At 38.4% G+C, this 26,697-nt stretch overlaps 2 pseudogenes; both read right to left on the reverse strand.

Annotated features, from left to right (window-relative positions):
* Positions 1 to 231: 231 nt before the first annotated feature.
* On the reverse strand, positions 232 to 1,793 carry LOC126588654 (pentatricopeptide repeat-containing protein At1g05750, chloroplastic-like; annotated as a pseudogene).
* Positions 1,794 to 3,263: 1,470 nt separating this feature from the next.
* On the reverse strand, positions 3,264 to 9,616 carry LOC126590289 (receptor-like kinase TMK3; annotated as a pseudogene).
* Positions 9,617 to 26,697: the final 17,081 nt, after the last annotated feature.

The following is a 26,697-nucleotide window of genomic DNA, read 5'->3' on the forward strand; positions in this document are numbered from 1 at the left end:
GCACACCCACCCATTTTCTCGTTTTGCACACTTTTTTGTTATTTCCCCCTAGTATTAGATTGAATAAATATAAGGAAAATTTAGGTGGGGGGGGGAATGAAGAGGTGTGTGCAAAAGGAAAATGAGGGTGTACGAAATCACTTCTTGAATTATATTGACAAGACTGGTTTTGGAGCTTCATAAGTAGTCGCAGAAAGATATTGTATTCTCGAATAATCTACAACTACAGTGTCAATCAAACTTGTACGGTTCTCTCACAATGTTTTCTGGAACATACCCACTTAATATGAGCTCAAGAGAGAAGCCCTAGGGTTGAATATATACACTCTGTGTCAACATGGGATTTATCACCGGCCACGAATTCATGAATGTTACAGTCAACCTCAATGGAACTAAATCCCGTTGTCTTCTGTACCCCAAGGTCCTTCATCTTCTTCCTAACCTTGTTTGCACCATCCCACCGTCCAGCAGCTGCATATATATTGGCTAGGAGCACATAGTTGGAATCAACACCAGGATCAACCACAGAGAGGTACTTCATCAATCTTTCAGCTAAACTGACGTTCCCAATGGTTCTACAAGCGGCCAACAAAGAACCCAACACAACTTCATTTGGCTTCATCGGCATGTTTTCTATTACACCCAAGGCATCTTCCAATCTCCCTGCACGGCTATAGAGATCGACTATGCATCCATAATGCTCGATTCTGGGTGTTATTCTGTGAACTCCCTTCATGTTATCAAAGTAATGGAGCCCCTCATCGACTAAACCAACATGGCTGCACGCGGTGAGAGCTCCAGTGAAGCTGACCCCGTCTGGCTTGAGCCCGTTCTTCTGCATCAGGTTAAAGAACTCGAGAGCTTCCTCTGCGTGCCCATTAACTGCAAATCCCACAATCATCGAGTTCCATGATACCAATGCCCTTTCCAGCATGTTCTCGAAGACTTGACTAGCAAAACCAATACAACCACATCGAGAATACATATCAACCAATGAGTTACTTATCCTAACATTGTCTTTAAAGTCTCGCTTCATAACAAAATGGTTTAGCCACAAGCCTAGACCAAGCGTTCCCAGATCTGCACACGCAGCGATTACAACAATTATAGTCACATAGTCTGGTTCAACTCCCGCGAGCTGCATCTCTAAACCACTCCAACGCTTGCTCGAACTGACCTTTCTTGACAAACCCACCAATCAACACGGTCCAAGAAACCGCATCTCTGTTAGGCATTTTTTCAAACAGCTCAACCGCATCCGAAACCTTCCCATTTTTCATATACCCATCAATCATAGTATTCCAAGACATTGAATTCTTCACATCCAGCCCATCAAAAACCAACCTAGCAAAATCCATACCGCCACACTTGGCATACATATCAATCACCGCCGTGCCCACCATCACATTATTTGTATCCAATCCGAGCTTCCGGGCATAAGCATGAAGCGAAGGCCCGAACTGAACGCCCTTGGCCGGAAAATGGGCGCAGCCAGAGAGAAGGGTAACAAATGTGACGTGGTTTGGTTCGACTCCAGCTCGTCTCATTTGGATGAAGTGAGCAAGAGCTTCAGCTAAATGACCATTTCGGCAGCGGTGGGATATTGATGAGGTCCATGAAACAGTGGGGTCTATGGGGGTTTTGGTCCTTTCAAGCGAGACAGAGTGCTTCCGGTACTGGTTTGGATTAGGGGAGGTGGACTGGGAAGGGTTTGGAAGTGGGAGAAACGGCGGTGGTTGTCTGGGAAGTTGAGGGAGTTGGATTGGGGTTGCTGTGTACGCGGGAAGACTCATTGTTTAAAATACCGTTATTCTAAAGAGGAGGCACTCTAATAAACAAAGGATGTGGTAGATCTAAAATGTTATCTTTGTTGTAAATAGTGGGATTATATGCCCACATGTGAATAGTAATGAATAAGGCATAATTTGTTGTGTTATGTCACAGGAAATTGTTTTCATTAATTGTAAATTTTTTATATTATATAGGTGATCAAGACACTACGAGAGAAAAACAATTGATAATAATAATATTCCTCACTTCCTTTGCAATCATTGTGTGTTGGTATAATATTTTGCAATTACTTTGCTCATGTCTTTAGCAAAGGTTATCTCTCTAACATTTGCCTATTTATAACAATCTTGTCTAAATTATAATTTTAATTAGACCTTGAAAAATAATATATGACGTAAAAACATGACACGAATAAACACAAAAACTTATATAGTTAGGACTGTACTAAAGTGGGTTTACACAATAATAATACGTTAGTTAACGGGGCTGGCTAATGTTCATTTGCAAAATACGATAGACATGTTATCTATGTCAACTACGCTTTTATACATCCTTTATTTCTGAAAAATCATTTAGCATAATAACTTGGTCATTTTTATGTAATGTGTTTCACATAATTAGGTTTCATGATATTATAAGGTGCTTGCTTTATGTTCAACTTGATATTATTTGAAATGTCTCATGTCGTGGTGATTCCTATCAGAAATAAAAAAAAATTAGTGTATGGTTGAAACATGATACTACAAGTAAAATTTACAAATTAATTTGAGTTAATATATTTAGGCGTGCAAAGTTACATGTTTGTTGTCTCGAGAATAATGTTACATGACAAGAAAATGATACGATGCAAAAATATTAAAACACCATATGTAGCCGGCATAGTGTTAGTACTTAAAAACTTAGGGAAGTTTTTGGAAAGGTAATGGGTAAGTCTTCAAGAGGCTTTATATACATTAGATTGACAAAGTAAAACATAACATTCTACTTCAAATCCAGAACTCATATGTAGTGTGTACCCAAAGAGCAAAATAGAGATTGCAGCCCAAGCAGAACCAGTGAAGCGAAAAATTACAAATAACAGGTCTGTTTGCATTAGCTCATGTCTTTGAGTGCTTCAGCCTTCAATCACTAAAACTAATTGATTTTGGTCAATGCTTAAAATTGCATCTATTGACTGGTTTGTAAATTTCAGTCAACTTTTCCGGGAAAATTGTTGCAACAGGAAGGGAGCTCCCGTGGGAGCGTTGATATCGCAGAAGTGTCTAGTAATTTCTTGATTTCGAAACAATTATCAAGAATAATATATGCATTAATATGATAGTGAGATGTCTTAAAATGTGAATGCAGTTGATTCTTTTCAAACTAACATGTATATAAAGTAAACTTACATAATTCATTAAAATACGAACAAACAATTTGAATCGACGTCCTCTATCTACATTGATGATATGGACCGGACGATTCTCACACTCCCGATGCAAGCACCTCTGATTACTAGAATGGACACTATTAGGAAAATTATCCTTTCATTTTCATTAACTCAATAAGGTTACACACTGATGCCTTATATACTAGTTACTCACTAGTATTAGATAGCTAACTAATTACACCTTCATCAACTCATCACTCACTAATTACAAAACAACCATAACAACCTTAACTGTTTACAGTTTTACCCTTATTATCCCCCCTCAAACCGAACTGAGGTAGCCGAAGGGAGAGTTTGTCCCGGAGAAGATGGAATCTGTGCTTGGACAGAGCCTTGGTGCATATATCAGCAACCTGATCTTGAGTACACACAAACAAAACTTGAACTTGATGAGCAAGCACTCTTTCCCGAATGTAGTGATAATCAATCTCCACATGCTTGGTTCGAGCATGGAAGATTGGATTTTTAGCCAATGAAATGGCAGAAATGTTGTCACACCAAATCTGAGGGGAAGAAGGAAGAGCAAGACCAACATCAAGTAGAAGCTTACTTATCCATGTCAGTTCAGCTGCAGTGTTAGCCAAAGATCGATATTCAGCTTCGGTCGATGACCGAGCCACAGTAGGTTGTTTCTTGGCACTCCAGCTTATAAGGGAGTCACCCAAATAGACACAAAACCCCCCAGTAGATCGGCGATCAAGACTGCAACCGGCCCAGTCGGCATCAGAGAAAGCAGTAAGAGTAAGAGGTTTAGGACATTTGGGAAACCATAAGCCAAGAGACAGGGTACCCTTTAGATATCGGAGAATGCGTTTGACGGCCTGAAAATGAGCTTGTCTCGGACAGTGCATAAATTGACAAACCAAATTAACTGCAAAAGACAGATCTGGCCGTGTCCATGTTAAGTATTGCAAACCACCAACCAAAGATCTATATTCCTCAGGGTTATCAAGCAGAGAAGAGTCATGATCCAATTTAGTTGTACTAAGAGGAGTGACACAAGGTTTGGAACCTTCCATGTGGGCTTTGGAGAGAAGATCAAGAATATACTTGTGTTGAGAGAGAAGGATACCAGATGAAGACCGCTTGACTTCAATACCAAGGAAGTAATGAAGAGGACCAAGATCTTTGACAGGAAATAAAGAACTGAGCTGAGAAATAACATCTTGGCAGAGTTGAGCATTTGGTCCAGTAACAATAATATCATCAACGTAGACCAAAATGAAGATCAACGCAGGAGCCTTCTTGACAAATAAAGAATGATCATTTGAGGAACCTGAGAAACCCAGAGACTTCAATGCAGTGGTGAGTTTGTCATACCAGGCCCTGGGGGCTTGCTTGAGCCCATACAAAGATTTATGGAGATGACAAACATGATTGAGCTTGGTAGGGTCTTCAAATCCTGGTGGTTGGATCATGAACACAGATTCTGTCAAGTTACCATGCAAAAAAGCATTGCTGACATCAAGTTGATTGAGAAACCAATCAAACTTAGCAGCCAAAGTGAGAAGTAACCGAATAGTAACAGGCTTAGCAACTGGACTAAATGTCTCAGTATAATCAATACCGTGCTGCTGATGGAAGCCTTTTGCAACAAGCCTAGCTTTGTACCTATCAATAGTACCATCCGGTTTTCGTTTGATTCGGAACACCCATTTCGCACCAACCAAGTTCTGAGTGGGAGATGCAGGAACTAGAGACCAAGTTCCAGTTTGAATAAGAGCATTAAATTCTTCTTGCATTGCTCGACGCCAGTGAGGATGTTTAGAGGCTTGAAGATAGGTAGAAGGTGTATAATCGGGAGAGAGATCAGAAGAGATGGGATACTTGGTTGCCATAAGTGCTTTGGGTTTAAAAATACCCGATTTGGATCTGGTTTGCATGGAATGAGTATTGAGAGGGATTGAGAGTGCAGAAAGAGGAGGGTTAGGTAAGGCAGTAGAAGAGGGGACAGGAAGAGATGGGGATGGAGAGGGTGAAGAGGGAGTTGGAGATAAGAGAGGAGACAAAGAGGAAGAAGGTTGAGATAGAGAAGAAAAAGTTAAAGTGGTGGGAATAGGATTGGATGGTTGCAAAGGAGAAGAACTAGAGCTGGAATGTGATGGCGGAGGATGATCCTGTTGAGCAAAAGGAAATGTATCTTCATCAAAAATAACATGCCTTGAAAGATACACTCTGCCAGTGGAAGGATCAAGACATTTATAGCCTTTGTGGTTTAAACTGTACCCCAAAAAAACACATTCCTTGCTCTTGGGATCAAGCTTGGAAGTTGTATAAGGTTTCAACCATGGGAAACATCGGCATCCAAAGATTTTCAGTGAGGTGTAATCTGGAGATCTGTGAAATAGTAGTTCCCAAGGTGAGAAGTTGGTGGTTGTTGGCATCCGATTGATGAGATAGATAGCTGTGGCAAAAGCTTCAACCCAATAAGACTGAGGAACCTTGGATGCTGCTAGGAGAGTTCGAGCAGTTTCAACCAAATGCCGGTGCTTGCGCTCAGCACAACCATTTTGCTCAGGTGTGTGGGGGCAGCTTAACTGATGGGAAATGCCTTGTTCTTGAAGAAACCGGATAAACTTGAGACTCAGAAATTCCCCACCAGAATCAGATCGCAAGATAACAATCTTAGTACTGAGTAAAGTTTCCACCAACACTTTGAATTGCACAAATGTATCAAAGACATCAGATTTAGACTGGAGAGGAAAAAACCAAGTATACTTGGTGTAGTCATCAACAAAAATGAGATAATAGCGATATCCATTAACAGAAAGGAGTGGTGCAGGACCCCATACATCAGTGTGCAAGAGCTCTAGAGGCCTACTGGATGTACAAGAAACAGAAGCAAAAGACAACTTGGAACTCTTGCCTAGAGCACAACTGGAGCACACAGATTTATTTAAAGTACTGGAAACTGAAATACAAGAATGAGTTGCTAGTTTACGAAGAATGTTGAGAGTAGGATGACCCAATCTATGATGCCAAGTCTGCGGGGAAGCTTTAGCAGAAGCAGCAAATGCCTTTTGATTACCAGCAATAGAAGATGCATGAAATGGATAGAAACCAGCTCTCACAGGACCTTTAAAAAGCGTTTTCTCCGAAGAAAGATCCTTCACAATGAAGTGAAAAGGATACAAATGAATAGAACACCAATTATCAAGAATAAACCGATTTGCGGAAATCAAATCTTGCTTAAGATGAGGAACATGCAAGACAGTGTTAAGATCAAAACAATGAGAACCAGTATTAAGTGTAGAAGAACCAGAATTGAGAATAGGCAAACCTTTGCCATCACCAATATACACTTGCTCAGGTCCAGTGTAAGGCTCAGGATTCTGCAAATTGGTGGAGGAATGAGTCATGTGCGAGCTCGCACCAGAATCAAGAAGCCAAGTAGGAGGGGTAGAGGCATGATAAGCAGCTGGAGAGTTCTTGTTACCAAAATTGGGATTCATGCGCTGAGGACACTCAACAGCTTCATGATCCAATTGGCGACAAATTTGACAGGAAATCTTTCTGTGAGAATTGTTGTACTGAGAACGAGGACCACGATTGTAACGAGGATTACCCTGAAACCCGCGATTGAATCGTTGATTGCCCTGAAAACCTTGATGATTCCGCTGTGAACCACGATTTGTGTAATTACGAGATTGAGAGAAATTGCCACGATTTGGAGTACCATAGGATTGGGAAGAAGAGCCGTTCTGAGTAAAGAATGCTTGCGGACCAAAATCACCAAGAGGTGTGGGAAGAAGACCAGCAGAAGCATTAAAAGCTTGAACGGGAGTAGAAGGTGAGGTTTTCTTGCGAGCAGTCAGTTGAAGCTCCTTACTCAAAAGCAGCCCATGAAGTTCATCAATAGTGGTTGAACCCAGGCGAAATTGGATTGCATCAATGAAAGACTCATACTCAGAGGGCAAACCATGTAAAATGACAGAAATCAACTCAGAATCTTCGATTGGAGCGCCTGCGTTGGCAAGAGCATCTGCGATTTCTTCAATTTGTTGAAGATAGAGCGCGGCCGTAGAATCACCCTTCGTGATGCTACGAAGACGAGAACGAAGCTCATGAATGTGCGATTGCGAAGCCGTTGCAAGTCGCGATTCCAATTTGGACCAGAGCTCACGGGCCGAATTAACTCCAACAGTGTACGGAATTAGGGCATCCGAGAGAGTAGAATTGATCCAAATCAAGATATTCTGATCATTCTCAAACCAAGTAACATACTGAGGATTGAGAGTAGAAGTTTGAGTACCCGATGAGTCAAGAAGGAATTTCGGCGGAGCAGACATCGTGCCGTCAATGATTCCGGTGAGATTGTACCGGCGAAGGATGGGAGCGAACAGAGCACTCCAGGTGAGATAGTTCGTCGATATGAGCTTGATCGGCACCATAGATCCAATATTTTGGATCGTAATCGACGATGTCGTCGAGGAGAGAGAAGAATTAGGACAAGAAGCAGATCCAGAGGAAGGAGATCCAGCCATGGTGATTACTAGGGTTGGAAGAATCGAAGATTAAGAAGCGGGAGATTTCTAGGGTTTGAAGATTCGAAGAGGAAGAAGCGGGAAGCAGAAGGAGAGGATCGGCTGTCGTAGGACTTAGGCGAGTGATACCATATTAGGAAAATTATCCTTTCATTTTCATTAACTCAATAAGGTTACACACTGATGCCTTATATACTAGTTACTCACTAGTATTAGATAGCTAACTAATTACACCTTCATCAACTCATCACTCACTAATTACAAAACAACCATAACAACCTTAACTGTTTACAGTTTTACCCTTATTAGACACAAACGAAAAGGAAGTACTTAATGACATCCTACATAGAGACTAGTGCTGCAAGAGCCAATAGATTCTGTGGACTTACCAATTTCTCATCGCCCATCTGCGGAAGTGAAGGACTCTGCAAATCCGTTAGGCCTTGCAGGAACACTGCCCTTGCTGTCCTCAAGGCTATTATACCAGACTCCTTGGCTTTCTGATTCTTTCCAAACCTTTAACATCTGAGGTAGAGGGTGGTTGTAATCAATCCCTGAGAGACAATCGGATTCGTCTTCAACTGGTTTCCACTTTTCGACAAGTAGGGACAACACATTCACTGCATGTCCCATTTCAGGCCGATGGCTTGGCTCCCTCGCTGTGCAATGACCAGCTAGTTCAGCTATTATCGAGATGCTCTCAAAAGTTTCTTCTTTTACTTCAAGAGTTGGATCAATTGCAGCCACAAGCTTCTCCTTGCTTGACTTTATTTGCCAAAACCACTCGGCCAAGTACCTGCTTTCCTCTGGCCAGTTCTCATCAAGCGCCATCAATCCAGTTAAAAGTTCCATTAACACCACTCCAAAGCTGTACGCATCTGCTTTTGTTGTGATTTTCCCCATCACTGAAATCAATTATTATGATTTAGTACGACAAATTATGTAGATCAGATGTAAAAGTACATAACGATTTGAAAACTAAAATATTCAATCATCTGCAGGATATCACATAGAGTCCCTCCATTTCAAGGAAACTACCGGCATTTTTAGCTAAAATAAGATGCAGTCACCAAGTCGCAACCCTATGGAAAAAATCGACAGCCAATAGGACTAGTTATCTTCACTTTGTTTCAAACACATAATAAATGTTTAGTTTAATCAGCATATTGATTTCTGATCTCTGAGTGAACACACTTTGGTAAACCAAAAGAGACACAGTACGAGAATTTGATTTGCGGGTCATTTTATCACCTTGGGGCTCATTCAGAAGCGATTTATCTCTCTTCGACGTGAAAAAATAAAAGGAATTTATTTGAATTTACAGCAGTTGTAGACGTGTGTTACAAGTACAAGACAACATCAATTTATAATCATAACATGTATATGATTTTACAGCAGTTGTATGATGAACTTATATAATTCGATTCCAGAACCAAATTTGACAGGGGATTCAAAAGAAATCTTACAGGCATATTCAGGTGCAAGGTATCCAAATGTCCCCGCAAGCTTAGCCACAACAGACTTCTCCCCATCCGGAGTAAGTTTCACCAACCGAAAATCTGAAACTTCTGCATGAAAGTCATCACCCAGAAGAATATTGGAAGATTTGAGATTTAGGTGTATGAAGGTTTGGCAGGCTAAATTATGTAGGTATTCCATCGCTCTTGCAACATCCAACAGAATTATGAGTCTCCTTGTCCAAGATAATGGCTTCAGATTGAAGCTCTTCCAATGGAAAAGATGTCTGCTAAGAGCGCCTTGAGACATACTCGTAGACAAGAAGCCTTTCATTTCCTTCAACGGAGTAACCCAAAGGAGAAACCAGATGTCGATGACGAACCTTGGAAAGAACAGCAATTTCTGACTGAAATCCATCAAATACTTTACTACTGATTACCCCACCTTCCAGCATTCGTCGTGTCACGAATTTCTAGAATGAGTGTGTAAGTCACGAGTCGAGTCCTAACCTTCACTAACCAATAACTGTTGCCATAGATGAGCTGACTTGCTCACTTGTTTAGTGACCCCAGCAATTAAGCCATCGATATTACAGTAGTGAAAATGCCTTAATCCAGTTGCTAAAAGTGTTTCAACGTCCATGTAAGCCCAAACCATCAAGTCCTGAAGTAAAGTAGTGAAAATGCACCTAGACGAACACTTATCGTAAAACATTTCTTTCGAGACTAACCATGATGATCGCTTTCCAAATTGATGATATAAGATTTGAAAACTTGAATTAAAGAAACTATATCTTTGACCACATTCTTCAAATGACGGTTGCAATCTCGAGTCACATATAGAAATTAATGCCACAATCGCCAAGATCAAAACCTACATTCATACCTTCACCAATACCACGCTGAAAGGCTGCTTAATCCTCAAGACCATATGAAACTCTTCTTGATATATCTGGTAGAAGATTATGCTCCAACTATTACAGCTAGCATCAATACGAAACTAGGTGCACACATCCACCTGGTCTATATATCGTGAATTCTTCACTGATTGAGTGAGAAACCATGTCGAGAAGGCTTGGTAGTTTCTGGAACATTCAATCACCAACGATCAAGATTCGTTCAACAGAGTATTCGTTGGGTGATTGATGAATTAATTATCACACTAAATTTTAAGCGTCGAGCGATTCTCTATACAGTCTGTTTGCATAAAAAATAATACGAGGCACAATGATGTGGACACAAATCGAAGGATGATTGGAATGTCTTCTGGCACAAAGAGGTGAATATGGAATCACAATCATAATGGACGTTGGTCTAAATGCCAGAAAGATCTGATAATTTCAAGAATGAGGAATTTTACCAAGTGGTCTAAGCATAGTCCATCTCGACCAACGGAAAATGAGCTAACTTGTCACATCGGTTGTTGGTCACTGAAACATCGTCATATCTCCACAAGTACAAGATACCTCGTATTGGAAGCTTATGGTGATATTTCCCATCCTTATACAGATACATGAAGTGATTATAACCACCCAAAAAATTTATTGATATCTCACAAGTAACGTCAAAACAATACTTGTGAATTCCAATTGAGGTGGGATAGGACAAGCTAAAGGTGCTCAGTAACTACGTTGCACCACCAAGGTAATACACGATAGTGCATTCATAGGCGTTGATTTGGCTATTCCATCGTCGCTATCAGAAATTTTAGCTTATCTCAAATGAAGATGTATTTGAGAAATCTAAGGTTGGTAAAGGTTCTAGACACGTTTCTCACCGAGAAGTGTCATATGATATTTCAAATGAAGATAATAACAATTGACTCTAAGTCATGAATAGAATGGTTCATTTCAAACGGTTTTAACTGTTGGAAAGTATAAGCGATTCTCCGTCATGCTGCCTCAGCATAGTGAAACATCCAGAGAACACTTCATCATGGATTTTCAAATGATCAATTCATTGAAAAGTGTAACACAAAGGTAGGTTGAGACAACAATTCGGTTGTCAGAAACTTTATTCATAATCAACACCCTAAGCTGAACTAACTTTCCTTGGGTCAATATGTGAGGAAAAACATTATAGCCGAAAAATCGTTGACCAATTGTTGATAACTCGACAAGACTAAGGATGTCTCAAATCTCACAACACTTTGTGAGAATGCCAACTTTCTTCCGCTACAACCTTTTGGAAAAGAGTAAAGAATATTCTTTACTGAGATCATGTCTCCCAACAAAAGTACTAATCTAAACAAAACTTACGTTTGAGAAATTTTATATAAACCTGACTGTCGGTATTTAGAGAATCTAGTCTCATTACTGAAGCAAATGAGAAAGTCATTAGTAAGACTACTATGAATTCAACAGGCTATGAAAGAAAACTCAGACTCAAGAAGTTGGTTGAAGAGACCATCAATTCGAAATAAGGCTAACTGTTTTTTCGTTGTCGCCTAATTTAGTTGCTAAAATCTAGTTATGATCCTAAGGTTCGGCCTTTCGCCTTCGCAGATAGGTTCGAGGTTTCCTAGATAAGAGTTTGATTGGATAAATTCCTAATCGGTAAGCTTTCGTAACTAAGTTCTCTCAATGAAGTAGGACTTGTTCGAAAAGTCACAAAGAAAACTGATATAGAAAATGGATTGATGGTGTACTTCGTTTCACCATTTGATGATATCCCAGGTGAGATTTTTGGAATATAACGCTTAAATGTACGTCCTCGAATCCTACCATACTACCTCCTTTCACTCCGTCACGTGCTAATGGATCTCAATAGCTTCCTCGATACTCCATTTACTGTAACAATGAGAAATTAACTCATACTTCAATTCTACTATCTACTTGTGGAAGTGATCGAAAAGGTGGCTTGTTAGAGAGATTATGTTTACCTAGATAAGTGATAAGGTAAAAACAACTACGAGTTTACTGTCCTAATACAAAGCTTGCTACTAACTTGCCAAGATTTAGTTTTTTCGGCTTTAGCAGTCACTGTTAATCAGTTTATTAGTCGTGTGTTAATTAATAGATTTATGATATTTTGATATTATTCATTACCCTGAAACTGTGAACCGACATTCTAGTATAAATGTATCACTCCCAAATACCAACACCTATGTTCGGTCTCAGAAATCATACCGCTTGAATACTAGTTGACAGTTCCTGGATATCGGACAATATTGTCAATTAGTAGCACCACCATGAAGGGAAAATTATGAGTTTATCACATGGGATTTCTAAATGACTATCATGCATATACAATTCAAAATTTATATACATGAGCAACGGAAGCAATTTATCAAATAATATCAAAGCTATAGTCATGCAAATCCCCTTCAAGGTTCATAGGTTTATATATAATGCATCTAAAACATTCAAGTAAAGAACTAAGTGAAAGTATAGATCTATACCTCTTGATCTTGATTTTAGACCAAGGATGGACCACCTCCAAGCCCTTTGCTCCTTGAAGTCGTTGAGCCTAGCCTCCCTCCTTGCCTCCTACACTTTGTTAGTAAGAGTGCTCCAAGGTTCTCCTTTAGTCTCCAAAGGAGAAGACCTCTAAATATCCACACCCACTAGTGTAATGAGATGGATGGAGGAATAACCAAAAAGGTGAAAGATTGTTAGCTAAATCACCCTCAAGGTGGCCGGCCTTTTGTGGTTTTAGAGAGATGTTTCTTTTGCCTCTTTGTTGTTTTAAAACACACAAAAAACCCTAAGGATTAAATCTCTATAAAGTTTCTTATATAGACAAAAAGAAATCTAGTCAACAACTTGACTAAATATCTCTCCCTCTCCACTTTAAAGGGCCGGCCCCTTTGTGTTGGTTTGGGCTTTGGGCTTTTATTTATTTCTAGTCATCCAATACTTGAATAAAAGCCCAATGGGTTTAGGCCCAATGGGCCCAATTAAACTCGAACGTTTCTTTAAGCCCAAAACGATCTTTTATCGCTTTTATGATTTCTTTAGACTTTCTAAATTAATCACAACACTTAATTAATCCAATTAATTATTTCCATCATCCATTAATTACTCACTACAAGAGTGTATCGGTGTACAATCATTTTAGGTTCTAATTAGTAAGGCAGTGAGGTGATTGACATCAATCCAATTGATTATATTTAATCCAATCACTTAGTGAATTAAAACTTCCTTTTAATTCACCTTTCTTCTTTGATGACTACATTTAATCATCTAGAAGAACTCACAAGCTATGAGTGACATCTAACCATATGTCATAGCTACCCAAGCTAATGTAGAAGTTGTTCGGAGAACCTATTCAGTTGGAATTACAATGTAATTCGATCCTTCTTTAAAACAATACTCTGAATCACATTACTAGGGTATGGATATATTATGTAAAACCCCTAATGTGATTATTCCTTCTTATATGATTCAATTGAGTCGTATAGGAACGCTTTCCTTTATTACGCTCAATACTTCGGCCGAAGATTCCCGAATCATATCTCAGAGTATTCTTCCTCTCTTATCGAGGATTAGAGATTCCTTGTTGCGCATTCACTTGCCTTCATGACTAAGTGGCTTAACCCCAATTATGCCGTGGACATCCGCGAATGGGGTGACTTTGACACAATCAAAGATTAAGTACTTAGCCACAAGACAACGACGATGCCTCAGGTCAAAGGACTACTTACATTATTCCAACCATTAGAGTTACTTGCTTGACATGTGAGTAGACCTCCATGCAAGTACTCTCGTTCGATTGTGTTCAGTGAACTCATTCCCTTAATGAGCACTTACATACTTGTCTTAGTGTCACTACACAAATGAGATGAGACTTTCCATTCTTCCATTTGAAGCGAACACAGTATGTACCGGCCTAAGCATTGTCAGTTTCCCTCCGACAATCCAATGACCAGGAACCTTTTAGACATAATGGTTATGTGAAGAAGGTCTCTGTAGTCTAACATCATTAGATTACCTCTTCAATCGATTCATTGTCCATGGATTCACTATTTAGGACATATATCGTTTATTGAGATAGTCCTAATTAGTATCTTTGCCTTTTGATGTATAAGAGTCATCTATACATCGATTTATTTGTCCTGAAAGGTTTCTTCCAAAGATTGACTTTCAGGGCATATTTCGAACAATCTCCCACTTGCACTAAAGTCAATCACTAGTGTATCTCATACATGCTAGTTGAGAGAGCTTATGCTTGTAGGTTAACTCGGTTATGTATTAATCCCATTTATTATTTTAAAGGGATTTACTTATCAAATGTTTCCAAAAACATTTGATGATGTCTCTTTCTTGTGTTCGAATACTTTGATGAGACCTTGATTCCATGGCTTTAGCTATCGCCCCATTACGTCGTAGTATCCTACTAACGACCTTATGGTTTGGATTCAATCATTGGTTCTATAAGAACCCCTTCATTCGAAACACCTTTTTGAAGCAGTTTCTAAAACAATATATCGTCATATATTTTGTTTGTATACCTTATACAAACTTTGCTCCAACCTTGAAACCATTGTAGTACAATACTAACAATCATTCATATGATTAGTACTTCATCCATTATGAAGTTCCATTTGTTAAAATGGCTTATTTTTCACTTTGGTTAATAACCTAAGTGAATGCACGCTTCTAGAGTCCCACTCTGATGTTTCTTTCTTAAAGGCAATAATACTCTGTCAGTTGCTTTGGTTCTGATCCTAGGATTTAGTAATATCTTATAGTGACAACCCCTGTGGTTCTTCACTTTTGGATATCTACTTCACAAGTCCATACATGTGTCCCTTTTGTGATTTTGTGACATATTCATTATAAGGGTTATGAAAGTGTTTTTCTATCACATAGAAAAATGCTTTCTTAAATCCACAACATTTGAGATTTAATTCCCATATAACATTATTGAGATAGCCTTGCTATATCAATAAGCCCAATTTCAAGTCTATACTTCAAAATTGACCATGTCATGTTTTGTCATTTCTCGAGTAACATCTATGTTTTATCAAGTCTATCGAATAGACTTTATTCACATCTTGTTGCTCAAATTATGACATCACTCCCACTGGCCTTGTTGTAACTTAGCATTCATTCAAAATAACAATTATATTTTCTTGATTTGAATGCATATTGCTCCCACTAACTTAAATGAATCACACACAAAAGAATTCCTTCTTAAGTAATTCCATTTGAAATGTGTGACTTGTTTCATTAAGTCTATTCATTTAAATTATATGGTGTCATACACCATACTTCAAGTTTTAGTCATACTAAGACCCTTAATGTAGTCATATAAGAATTATCCAAGTCTTTAGTGGAAGCATGGCTCCTACTAAGGATATAGAAACTCAACCATTCCTTCTAGGTGGTTGATATAATTCTTTATTAAAACTACATAGAGCAATATTGTTACATGAGATGTTGAATTTGGATTGTCTTGTTGTTAAATCATATGTTGTGACTCATTTTGAAACTATTTCCCTTTTGTTTCATCAACTTGTCCATATGCTTAGTTATTTAGCTTGTTCTCGTAAAAGAGAATGATGGACAACTCCCAACATATAACCATTTTATGCTAGGTTGACAAAACCAACATTCAAAGACTATTCTTTAGAATGTTACACAACATAGAATTTTAACGTTTGAAGATCTTGAGTCCTTTTAACAATTAAAATTACAAACTTTTAATAATAGTCAAGTACTATTATTCTTTAGACAACTATAAACCAATCACATTCAAGTTTATATCCATTTTCACATCTCCCACTATTTCTCATGACTTTAATGAGAAATCATTTCATACATTCAAAATGTATAAAAGTGGAGTACATTGGTAGAAGACATTGTGTAGTAGCTTTAAAACATTTCAAGCTCATTTGTTTCAATCTTCACTAAGTTAATGTCTTGTTATTAAGTGACTAAAGTCTTTAAACATTTTATAGATTTAGACACTTCTTTCTTGGTTTAATCACTAACACAATTGACATTTTAAAACAATTTTAAAATTGCCCAATTAGTTGTTCAAAATTACTAATTGAATCAAGAGTGATCTTGATCATTGTGTTTCAAGTGATAACCATATAAGAAACGTTTTTCTTATTTCTTATGTCATTATAATGTGATATTCCTTTTCTTCAAGAAAGGATACTCTAGACTTTTGTCAATTCATATAGAACTCATAGGTAGACAAATGGAACCAAATCTAAAGATTCATTGTATCCTTTTATGTCCTACATGTGAGATCTATCCATAATTGATAAATCTAAAGTTTGGTTATCACATTACAATAAGTGATATAACTCTTGTATCTCATCTAGGATACAACAAGACAATTTTCAATTCATAATACTACTTTAAGGAAATAGTATATTAAAAAGGCATTCTTCACATTACATTAATATGATAATTCAAACATTCATAATGTTTAATACAAAAAGTATTAGCTCTATACATTTAGAGACTAATATAAATACCTTTATACATTTAGGCACTAATAGTGATCTTCCATCATATGAAGTCACATAATAAGTTCTTAACAAAATAAGAAAGTTTAAAGACTATCTTTAATGCCTAACAAACTTCCTAAGTAGTAAGCAAAAAACATAGTGGCCGAACCCTTCACCACATTTTCCTTGCTTGTGTCATCTTTTACTTGGCTTCTCCACCTATATACAATTATACAAGTGATTAGCTCTTTATATCAAATATAAATATTTAGAAGATCTAACATTTAGAATTGAAGATAAGAACATAAACCATACCTTGTGACTTGTCCTTAAGACTTGCAAGGTATAACCTGCAATTCCTCCTCCAATGCCCCTCCTTTCCATAGTGGTGGCAAGTCCCTTTGGGCTCCTTTGCCTTCTTTTTCCTCACTCCTCCTTTCGGCTTAGGAGTGGGTGGCTTCTTCTCCTTCCCTTTGCCTTTGCCTTGCGGCTTGGCCTTGGAAGAGGATGACTTGTTGTAGACTACTGCAGAAGTCCCTACAACGTTCTCTTTCTTCATAGTCTTCTCGGCAGTTACTAACATATTTAGTAACTCAGAGAAAGTACTATCCATCTTATTCATATTGTAGTTCATTATGAACTGCGCAAATGAATCAGAAAGAGAAGCCAATACGAAGTCCTGGGCCAATTCCTCGTCAAGTGGAGTACCAAGGTTCTCCAATTGTTCAATGAATCCTATCATCTTCAGTACATGTTGATGCACTGGAGCCCCCTTGACCATCTTGGTCTTCACAAGTTCACAAACAGTGCTAAAGCGACGGTTGCGCGTCCCTTCACCATATAACTCTGTAAGATGGAGTATTATGGAAGATGCACTGTCCATGCCCTCGTGCTGTCTCTATAGCTCCTCATTCATGGAAGCCAACAGATAGCACTTGGCTTGTGTGCCATCCTCAACGTGCTTGTCAAACTTAGCACGTTCATCCTCAGTAGCCTCAGGGCCGAGAGGTATGTGAGGTGGAGCCTTGTCAAGTACGTAAACAATCTTCTCCAATGTTAGGAGAATCTTGACATTACGATACCACGATGGGAAATTGTGCCCCTCTAGGCAATGTTTGTCGAGTATTTTCACGAGTGTGCTTCCAACCATATCTAAATACATAAACAATAAAATAATTAGTTTGGTTGTCGATTAAGTCAAACGATTTGGGTCTTTAAACTGAATGACACCACCCACCATTTTTGGCAAATTCCATATCCCTCAAGATGGAATCCGGGAGTTTTCAAAGAAAGCTCCTAGCGGGTTATGGGAGGCTCACTATTACCAAGCCCACCTCACGATGATACGATGTTGGCTAGCAAAAATAATAATGAGAGGGTACAATTACCCATTCACAACAATCTCTTGTGATTACCCATCTTTTTGGCCTCTAGAGAGCAATGCATCACGATGATACGATGTTGGCATCATTTCTCTTAGTTAAGTTCTTTCCCACCATGCCGGTTTAGATAGGGGTTCAAGCATAACCTCACGATGATACGATGTTGGCCACACTCGTTGCCTACCTTAACCTCATCAAATTTTTTAAATAAACTCCTCCTGAGTATAAGCATGCACTTTGCACTCCCCCATGATAGGGTGAAGGCGATGTACAAGTCATAAACGATTGGAGCCTACCACGGTGGAAGGCCACGAAAAAGTGTTCAAAGCACTCTTACGCTTTCAACTTAATATTGTATGTTGGTTGAGGGATTTTAAGGTCTCATCAATTTTATTTATTTAATCATATTCAAATAAATAATGTCCTATTACAACTACTAGTCCAAAGTTAATGAAATTAGTAGCATATGATATCCCCACTATTCGTTTTCATAAAACAAATCAATATCAAAACATTTTTCAAAATATTGGAGATATATATAACTACTAATTGTATTCATTATATTTTAGTAGCGTATGATACTCCCACTATTTGTTTTAAGAAAAACAAATCAATATCAAAAACTAATTTTTCAAATATTGGAAGTAACTACTACTACTAAGGTTTTTGCATTCCTTTGAAATTGGACTTTATAGTTATCTTAGGCTCTTGGATGACCATGGACTTATTAGGTTATTGCAACAACGAGCCAACATTGTTGAATATAAACTCGGGGAGGTTGTGTCAATTTAATTACGTGCTTTTCAATCCAATTAAAACATTTTCATTGAGCCATTAGAAATGAAAGACAATCATTCATTGCTAATTAGGGCATTGGACCCATTTAATCTTTAATCTCATGTCAAAACCCTCTTTTAGTTATGTCTCCTTACCAATAGTTAAAGAAACTCTAGTCTAGCACTAGAGGGAATCAACTAACTAAAAGAGATTAAGGAATAATAAGAATTACAAACCGATTTGTACAAATTCCTACAAATTACACATACTAAGAGGGAGAGATAGATTAATGTCAAATGTGACAAGGTCCATTAAAAAAAATAATTAAAACACATTCCCAAGGTTCAAACAATTTGATTTTAGCACCTTATCTCATAGCTCAATTATCGTTTAAGGCATAAGTCCATAGTCACCCTTTTCTAACTACTTAATCACATTAAATAATCAAAATGGAATGCAACATGAACATTTAGATTTAGTGCATATGGGCATAATAGTATTATGAGTTTAAACAACTAACAAAATTAAAATCAAATATTTTAACTTTCTAGTTAGTAGGGGCCTAAATGCAAATAAGAAAAAGTTAGGGGTCAAACCGTAAATACTCAAAAGTATAAAATATCTTTTTCCAAATTACAAACCCCCCCCCCCAAGTGGATAAATCCACTAGGGTGGCCGGCCACATTAAGAGGAGATGGGAAGTCTCACCCATCTTGCTTTAATTCAATGCAAAGTAGAAAAAAATCCAAATTTACTTGTCACTTGGTTTTGGCATTAAAACTTAGGTGAAAAGGATTGATGGAAATTTCCTAGTCAAGTCTAGGATTTAATAAATTTTTGGGAAGGCTATGGATGATAAGTATATCATCCAAAACCATAAAACAATTTATGAAAACCAAATAAAACCATTTTCACCAAAAACAAACCATGAACACCAAGAACAAAACCATGAACATATTTTCAAGATTTGTGTATTCTTGGTGATTTTTCAAACCCAAAAACTAAAGTGACAAGGACTCTACTTTCTAGCTTTAAAATGATGTGTGAGTGTCTTACAATAAAACACAAACACATGCCCAAAAACCCCCTTAATGTCGTGCCTACCACAAGGAACAAAACCCCAAATTTTGTTCATAACTTACTCTTCATTCATGCATCTAAAACACCTTTTTACATGCATATCTTTTTCAACTCTTGATTTATATTTTTTCAACCATTGAAAAACAAAAGATAAACATACTTTAAATGAAGAAATAATATGTCAAACTAGTTCAAAAATTCAATTTTCATTCATGCATACAAAACATCTTTCGCACACATATCTTTCTCAACTATTGACTAACATTTTTCAACTATTGAAAAACAAAAGATAAACTTATTTTGAATGAAGCAATAATTATGTCATACATAATATTAATACCCTTATGCATAAAATCCAAAAGGACACATTATACATAAACCTTTGGCTCTGATACCACTTGAAGGGAAAATTATGAGTTTATCACATGGGATTTCTAAATGACTAGCATGCATTTACAATTCAAAATTTATATACATGAGCAACGGAAGCAATTTATCAAATAATATCAAAGCTATAGTCATGCAAATCCCCTTCAAGGTTCATAGGTTTATATATAATGCATCTAAAACATTCAAGTAAAGAACTAAGTGAAAGTATAGATCTATACCTCTTGATCTTGATTTTAGACCAAGAATGGACCACCTCCAAGCCCTTTGCTCCTTGAAGTCCTTGAGCCTAGCCTCCCTCCTTGCCTCCTTCACTTTGTTAGTAAGAGTGCTCCAAGGTTCTCCTTTAGTCTCCAAAGGAGAAGACCTCTAAATATCCACACCCACTAGTGTAATGAGATGGATGGAGGAATAACCAAAAAGGTGAAAGATTGTTAGCTAAATCACCCTCAAGGTTCATAGGTTTATATATAATGCATCTAAAACATTCAAGTAAAGAACTAAGTGAAAGTATAGATCTATACCTCTTGATCTTGATTTTAGACCAAGAATGGACCACCTCCAAGCCCTTTGCTCCTTGAAGTCCTTGAGCCTAGCCTCCCTCCTTGCCTCCTTCACTTTGTTAGTAAGAGTGCTCCAAGGTTCTCCTTTAGTCTCCAAAGGAGAAGACCTCTAAATATCCACACCCACTAGTGTAATGAGATGGATGGAGGAATAACCAAAAAGGTGAAAGATTGTTAGCTAAATCACCCTCAAGGTGGCCGGCCTTTTGTGGTTTTAGAGAGATGTTTCTTTTGCCTCTTTGTTGTTTTAAAACACACAAAAAACCCTAAGGATTAAATCTCTATAAAGTTCCTTATATAGACAAAAAGAAATCTAGTCAACAACTTGACTAAATATCTCTCCCTCTCCACTTTAAAGGGCCGGCCCCTTTGTGTTGGTTTGGGCTTTGGGCTTTTATTTATTTCTAGTCATCCAATGCTTGAATAAAAGCCCAATGGGTTTAGGCCCAATGGGCCCAATTAAACCCGAACGTTTCTTTAAGCCCAAAACGATCTTTTATCGCTTTTATGATTTCTTTAGACTTTCTAAATTAATCACAACACTTAATTAATCCAATTAATTATTTCCATCATCCATTAATTACTCACTACAAGAGTGTATCGGTGTACAATCATTTTAGGTTCTAATTAGCAAGGCAGTGAGGTGATTGACATCAATCCAATTGATTATATTTAATCCAATCACTTAGTGAATTAAAACTTCCTTTTAATTCACCTTTCTTCTTTGATGACTACATTTAATCATCTAGAAGAACTCACAAGCTATGAGGGACATCTAACCATATGTCATAGCTACCCAAGCTAATGTAGAAGTTGTTCGGAGAACCTATTCAGTTGGAATTACAATGTAATTCGATCATTCTCTAAAACAATACTCTCAATCACATTACTAGGGTATGAATATATTATGTCAAACTCCTAATGTGATTATTCCTTCTTATATGATTCAATTGAGTCGTATAGGAACGCTTTCCTTTATTACGCTCGATACTTTGGCCGAAGATTCCCGAATCATATCTCAGACTATTCTTCCTCTCTTATCGAGGATTAGAGATTCCTTGTTGAGCATTCACTTGCCTTCACGACTAAGTGGCTTAACCCCAATTATGTCGTGGACATCCGCGAATGGGGTGACTTTGACACAATCAAAGATTAAGTACTTAGCCACAAGACAACGACGATGCCTCAGGTCAAAGGACTACTTACATTATTCCAACCATTAGAGTTACTTGCTTGATATGTCAGTAGACCTCCATGCAAGTACTCTCGTTCGATTGTGTTCAGTGAAAACATTCCCTTAATGAGCACTTACATACTTGTCTTAGTGTCACTACACAAATGGGATGAGACTTTCCATTCTTCCATTTGAAGCGGACACAGTATGTACCGGTCTAAGCATTGTCAGTTTCCCTCCGACAATCCAATGACCAGGAACCTTTTGGACATAATGTTTATGTGAAGAAGGTCTCTGTAGTCTAACATCATTAGATTACCTCTTCAATCGATCCATTGTCCATGGATTCACTATTTAGGACATATATCGTTTATTGAGATAGTCCTAATTAGTATCTTTGCCTTTTGATGTATAAGAGTCATCTATACATCGATTTATTTGTCCTGAAAGGTTTCTTCCAAAGATTGACTTTCAGGGCATATTTCCAACACACCATAGGCTGATTACATATTAGAGCCCACTTGGGTGGTGGTTTTGGACGATTGATAAGGAACTGGTCCTGTGAAATAGTTCCATAATTCTAGGGGAAATACTCACTATCTCAGAGATTTCTTACTAATCATAGGTATAACAACTTGTACTTCGATGCCTATACTCATCAAAATGATGAGTACATCACCAAAAGAAATTTGGAAACTTGTATTGATTAAGATGTCCCAAAGTCGGAAAGAGGAATTTGCTAATAATCTACTTCAAAACAGGCTTAAACGGAAGTCGATCTTTCTCTCTGAAATGATAACTAATGCAAAAAGATTAGTGTTATTGGGAACCAAAAATGATCGTCCCCTAGATGTTTCTTTCGTTGAGTGCTATATTTTAGCACTAGGTTGTCTCTCAAAACAAATTTTGGAATCTTGACGAAGTAACTTCATAGGAATCCTAATAGATGATATGCTAACAGGTACTGCCAAAGAAATCGAAATCATTTCTGGTTTCCTATCTCGAAAAGGTTGGTTACGATGACATGAAAATAATGATGGGATTAATTTATAAACCCTTGGTGATACACCGTTCGATACATTAGCCCTCTATAAGGCCATTAACTTGTCTCAAATTTACATCTTTCCTTGGCAGGGAAGGTCTTCGCTTTAAGTCTAAAAGTGTTCGCCAAAGTGATATTCTAAAATGTCAACAAGTCTACAAAATTGCCCAAAACATAGGAAAAGCTAACACATTTTTCGTATTCGACGAGGTGGCAAGATTCGAACATTAGGCTCAAGAATCGAGAATGCTTACATCACGCGTGTGATGAACATCATACTGCCCAACTTATGCTTTGATACTTAACTGACACACCCAGACCCGAAATGTCAACTAGGACTCCAGGAACATCATCTGTGCTGGCCGACACCAGGAAGGTGACGAAGCCATAAAGTGTAGTGATGTGGAAAATGTGAATAAATTTAAACCTAAAAGTGCCTAAATACAAGAGTGCGCTATGAGTAGGAATGAACCCAATTCACCTGTGATGACAGAGCATAAGTAAAATACAGTAAAATAGGGTGAGAATTATACCATCGATGATAATCTCTTACACAAGGATTGCCAATAATCCTCGTAGGTACGAAAACTCTGCTACTAACACCTAGAAGGGGGAAAAACAAGGGTGAGTGGGCCTAGAAATAAAGTTTTAATAAAAACCTTTGAAGTATGCCATGTCATAATATCTCAGCAATAATAAATGTAAGCAATGTGTGAAACTAATATAAAATAGTTTGCCAATTGGAGTCACCTAATGTGGCCTATATGACTGGACCTGTAACTCATCAATCTAGGCTAGCACACGAGTCAGAGTCACCTAGTGTAACCTGTACGATAGGTTGGGTATAAATATGTACGCTCAAAAGCTATGATCACGTGAAGGCTGTGCGATAATTCGCGGGTCACCTACGAGTCAAGACCACCTATTTTGGTTTGTACGACAGGCTGGCATAAGACTTGGATCCAAGGTGAGCATGTGGTGAGGAAGGTGAACAATCAAGTGAATGCTGTGCCCTAGCCCCAGGCAGAAACGCTAATACTCGGGTGCAGCCATGATAAGCTCTAAATAAATGTGTGCATACCAATGCAATACAACTCATTAAATCATATAATACTCACTTGAAGCTTACTTGAGTCTCCGCAGCATCACACAATAGAATTCACGAGTATAATAATGCAATATTTAAAATGTAACTTATTTACGATATGGCAAGCAAAGCATAGTTCCATATAAAAGTATTTATGGAAACCATGAAGTTTCTATATATAGACACACACACACACACACACACACTATAAAAAAGGAAAAAGACCCACTCACCTGAGGTTTGCACTACAACTCCTTAGAACGCATATCGAGGCATCATGAAGGATCGTCGCCTAGAACAAATATTTAGTCACGTCTCATAATTCTTATCAATAGAACATGTAACTTACATAAAAAAACATCCCTAAGGATGTTCTAGAATGATTTAAGACCCATTGACCAAAAGTCAACCGTCGGTCAAAGATCGACGGTAGGGTCCACAACACCACGTAACTTGATTCGGAAGATCCGCATCACAGATTTCTGATCCATAGCTTCCAAAGATCCACATTATGCTTCTAAACATCATACTAAAGTTTCATTATGATCCAACGGTCGGATCTTTGCCAATTGTAAATTTAAGTGGAGGTCAACATTTTATTTTACAAACTTAGGAATCCAATTTGGGAAGATCCGCACATCAGATTCCTGATCCGTCAGTTCCGATTGTCCTCAAATATTACGAATAATAACCTGAAGGTGTGTCACAGTGCTGTTTATCCAAACTGAAGGTGTGTCAGCGAAAAAAGAAAAGGAAAAAATCTCAAAGTTGTTGAGAAAATTTACGCAGGGCAGTTGTGTGTTAAATTGAAGGGGCTTTGAACGATGCACAGCCTCCTCTATTTATAGCATAAGGTACTTTCTAGATCAAATTAAAACCCTACTCGGATTAGGATTTTTTCTTCTAATCAAACACCATCTCGACCAGTCTTATTTTCACTATGACTTTGAACCCAGTCCTTTATCAAGCCGGTTTCACTTCCGGGTTATCAATATCCATATCTTGTCGAGACTCCTTATTGTGCCAGGATTCAGTTACTCGTCTCGCAACATGACTTGACCGACCTAGGTTAGGAAGCCGATGAACTAAACGATCCATGGTAAACGTTTCGTAAGGCTTTCTGGGCTGAGAATAAATCTCGGCCCAAACCAATATTTTGGGCCTAAACATTGCCCCCTTACTTCTGAGGACTTTTTCAGCCTAAATTCTCTGGCTAAGCCCTGACCTTGAAGAAGCGACACCAGGCTCCATCTCCCGAGGTGCATTTATAAAGCACGATTGCAAAATCTTGCTCTCGTCAGACATCTCACCAAGTGTCCTCTTCTCAGCATAACCTGAAGTGTCCTTTCATCATTACCCTCTTGATCCGTGAGATTTTTTCATTCCTCAAGACGTGCGGATGTCCAAACGTCCTCAAATCATTATACCTGTCACCGCATGTCACCGCAGTGGCCATTGAACGTAGATAACCTCTATCGGTCGCGTGAATTGAGAAGCAGTCTAAGACACTGGGCTCGGCCATTAAGTTCTTTAGGTTCGAGCAACAAACTCAAAGACATGGCCGAAGTCTCCTCTCGGCAGGTTTAAAACAAAAACCTGCTTGCTATATTCTTTCGTGATTTCCTTATGCTTAAACTGATTTTTGTGTGTGCAGCCTTCATGGGAAGTCAAGTTTAAAACTCTCTTGTCAAGCACTTCTGGAGCAGCTGGCCCTTCTGCTACTACAACTGAACCTGTCGATTCAGCTGCTCTGGTTCGGTTGCAAGAAGTATTATCTCTCTCGGCATCACAAGTGCTTGAGCGCAAAGGTCTTGATTTGTTGGGTGCATGCCTAAACGACCTCGGAGCAGATGGTCAAATAAGCAAAGAGGCTATGTTCGGGTGTCTTCCGCCTTGGAGCGAGTTTGGGAATCCTTTAGTGTCCTTAAGAATGCTCTTCGGGCTGATAATGATTTGAAAGATGCCATGGCCGTCCAAGACACTCTTCGTCCGAAGATCGATGCTTTAAAGGTGAAAGGGGAAGCCTTAGCCGGCCTTGATCGTTAAATGGCCGAATGGGCAAAACGAAGGTCGGCTATTGCTTCTAAGCTTGCGAAGGACTTCGAGTCGGGCAGCAAAGATTGTTTAACCGAGTATGCGGCGAACGCGAAGCAAGTCGAGCAGCTGAAGATGGACAAGAAGAACCGGTAGGCTGAGGTCATAATGGGCAAGGTGCGGTGGCTGGAACTGAAGGCCCTTCTTGGAACTCTTTTTCCTTTTTTACCCTAAAATGATTTGACTGTAAACCAGCTTATTAATGAAATGAAACGAGTTTTTATTCTTGCATCTCCCATGTGACAGGGTAATATTTCTTTAAGAACTTTCCATTAATTGGCAACCTGTGAATAACACCGGTTCGATCTATAAGATGGTATGCCCCATTACCGAGGACTTTATGGATAATGAACGGTCTTCCAAATTCGACGATCATTTACCGAACCTGGGTCTTTAATTCCTACGGGTAGGACAGTTTGCCAAACTAATTCCCCCTCGTCGAACGTTTTTTGTTTGACTGTTTGATTATACGCTCGCTCGACAATTTTCTTTTGTGCCACTAGAAGGTTGTAAGCGTCAAGCCGATCTTCTTCCAAATCTTA

The sequence above is a fragment of the Malus sylvestris genome, chromosome 11 (genome assembly GCF_916048215.2).
Source record: "Malus sylvestris chromosome 11, drMalSylv7.2, whole genome shotgun sequence".
Classification (NCBI taxonomy): Eukaryota; Viridiplantae; Streptophyta; class Magnoliopsida; order Rosales; family Rosaceae; genus Malus; species Malus sylvestris.